The following is a 3144-nucleotide window of genomic DNA, read 5'->3' on the forward strand; positions in this document are numbered from 1 at the left end:
CTCTTGGGAGCCAAAACGCGTGCTAAAGTGCCCTCTAGGAGCCAAAACATGTACTAAAGTGCCCTCTAGGAGCCAAAACGTGTGCTAAAGTTCTCTCTAGGAGCCAGAACATGTGCTAAAGTGCCCTCTAGGTAGGAGCCAAAACATGTGTTAAAGTGTCCTCTAGGTAGGAGCCAAAACATGTGTTAAAGTGTCCTCCTTGAGGCCAAAACGTGTGCGTTCTCCTCCCTGATGCTCTCATTCCAAGAAATTGGATTAAAGAAACACAAACAAGCCTGTTCGTTTCTCCTCTATCCTGGAAATGATAAGCAGTGTAGCCTTACTCCAGCGCTGGAGCATGGTGACGATGTTATTCTAGACCCCAGATGCTTACGTACACGATCAAGTTTTTATTTTCATTATTGTCATTTTTCATGTAAAAAACATTTGTGCTGCTTGTTGGACAAAACAAAACAAACGACAGATTTTTTACAAAACAAACAAACAATAATTGTTGAAAATGCTGAAAAAAGTACTAATAATCTAATAATATACGCAGGGAATTTCTCTGCATCAAGTACTTTTAATCATGATGTTTTAGTAAAGTTTGTCTGATAATATACTCACGTACTTTTACTTGAGTAAGGTTTTGAATGCAGGATTTGGTTTGGTGTTTTTAAAAGTGACAAAGATTCAGTGTTGGAACAGAAATAAGAACATTTTAATGTTGTACAAACAGAATAAAACAGTAATAACCGGAGGAAATGTTGTGCTTGTTCAGTAAACTGCAGTGTGTGAGGGATTATGGGAGTCTCTAGTGGCCATAAAGATGACCTGCAACACTGAGAAAATATCTTTTAACTAATGACCATCACCTTGAGCTCTGCTGGACTGTAAATTGTGACTATTAAATGATTAATACTATTAAAGCAGATTACAAAAATACAGTAAATGCTCCAGCAGTGCCACATGCATCATGTAAAGGTTTTTATAATATTTCCACTAACAAAGAAAGAATACAATGGAGGAGGAGAGGAGAAAATCTGTTTTTCAGAAATAGACTTCCCATAATGTAATATTCATGTTGCAACCACATTTATAAATAGAATAAATACATGTTAATCACTAAAAAATATGTTAAAGTTGTACATTTTACCATGTAAAGTCTGTAAAATGACGACAAAAGGGTCAGTTCGAGAAGAACGTGAGGGAAATACTTTCCATAATCTTTTTGTTTCTTGTCTCACTCAACAGCATCACAGGGAGATTATGGGCGTCTTCCTCACAACCATCAACAATTTATAGATCACAGAAGAAGAAGAATTCCTTTATTAGTCCCGTGAATGGGGGAAATTCAATTTTTACTCTATTATTTTTCCTTTTACACACACACAGGCCCGAAATACACACACATGCAGGACCTCTATACATGCAACCGATTGAGAGATGTTAGAGCGAGGGGGCTGCCAGTGACCGGCGCCCCGAGCAGTTGGGGATTCGGTGCCTTGCTCAACAGCACCTCGGCAGTGCCCAGGAGATGAACTGGCACCTCTCCAGCCACCAGTCCACACTCCATTCATGGTCCACACAGGGACTCGAACCAGCAACCCTCCGGTTCCCAGCCCAGTCACCTATGGACTGAGCTACTACTGCCCCAAAACAGTGGCCAGTACGGGGAAGACGTCATGATCATGCATCTGCATAATCAGGTGTGTAATGATTTATTGGGTGTGGTGTGTTTGCTCATCTCCACGTATGAGTGTGTGTTACGTGATACGAGTCACTGCGTAATAAGTATTCTGGTTTTATTTATATTACAGACAATCCCCTGTTCTTTAGTTACAATAAACAATAGAGGTTATTTATCATATCGAAAGTCACCTCTGGGATCTTATGCTGGTTCAACACTTCTGTGTTACTTATAAGCCTGCACGATAAATAGTTTTTTAAAATCTTCATCACGTCGTCGTATCAATTTGTGCAGTGAGTCACTTTTAGGAGTTAGTAAAAAGAGAGTATCAGTGAAAAACAACGCTTGAATTATAGCTCTCATTGTTTTCTTTTTAATATTTGTTCAATAAAAAGGCAATTTCCTCTGTATTTTAGCAAAATACTGAAAGAAGCAGAACTATTTGAGCATGTACGCTTTAATATATATTGCAAGTTACACTCACGGCCACTTTATTAGGTGCACATGCCCAACTGCTCGTTAACGCAAGTTTCTAATCAGCCAATCACACGGCAGCAGCTCAGTGCATTCAGGCACGTAGACACGGTGAAGAGGATCTGCTGCAGTTCAAAGCAGCATCAGAACGGGGAAGAAAGGTGATTTAAGGGCGCACTCACACTGTCCATTTGCACTGTGCCCAAACACGTTCCACGTTCTGACATTTCCTGTGCGCCTGTTGGGACGTAGATAAAAGAAGGACGGACCATGCACGGACATTTAAAACAATGGCGGCGAAAGGTTCACGTTGGTGTGATGTGGAGGTGGAGTGTTTACTGCAGATTTGGTCGATGAAAATATTCAAAAACAGTCGACAAGACGCACAAAAACTCTGAGGTCTATGGAAAGCTTTGTAATCAAAGCGACGCATCGCAATGACATCAATCAACGTGTGTGACGTGTTACGGCGTGATGACGTATAGGCAGCAAGAAGCATTCGCGTGAGGCCCAGGTAGTGTGAGTACAAACGGGCCTGGCCCCATGGGGGAGAGGGAGGGGGGACAAGTACCCTAAAGCACGGGGCACGGTACGGACGGACAGTGTGAGTGCACCCTAAGTGATTTTGAACGTGGCGTGGTTGTTGGTGCCAAATGGGCTGGTCTGATTATTTCAGAAACTGCTGATCTACTGGGATTTCCACGCCAAACCATCTCTAGGGTTTTTACAGAGAATGGTCCCAAAAAGAGAAAATATCTAGTGAGCGGCAGTTCTGTGGGTGCAAATGTTGATGCCAGAGGTCAGAGGAGAACGGCCGGACTGGGGAGAGCTCCTCCTCCCTCTTCTTCCTCTTGTCCTCCTCGTCCTTTTCTTCTTCCTCCTCCTCTTCTTCAGACTGGTTGGAGCTGATAGAAAGGCAACAGTAACTCAATTATCCACTGGTTACAACAGAGGAATGCAGGAGAGCATCTGTGAACACACGACACCACCGACTTTCTACA

Source organism: Echiichthys vipera (genome assembly GCF_963691815.1).
Source record: "Echiichthys vipera genome assembly, chromosome: 13".
Lineage (NCBI taxonomy): Eukaryota > Metazoa > Chordata > Actinopteri > Perciformes > Trachinidae > Echiichthys > Echiichthys vipera.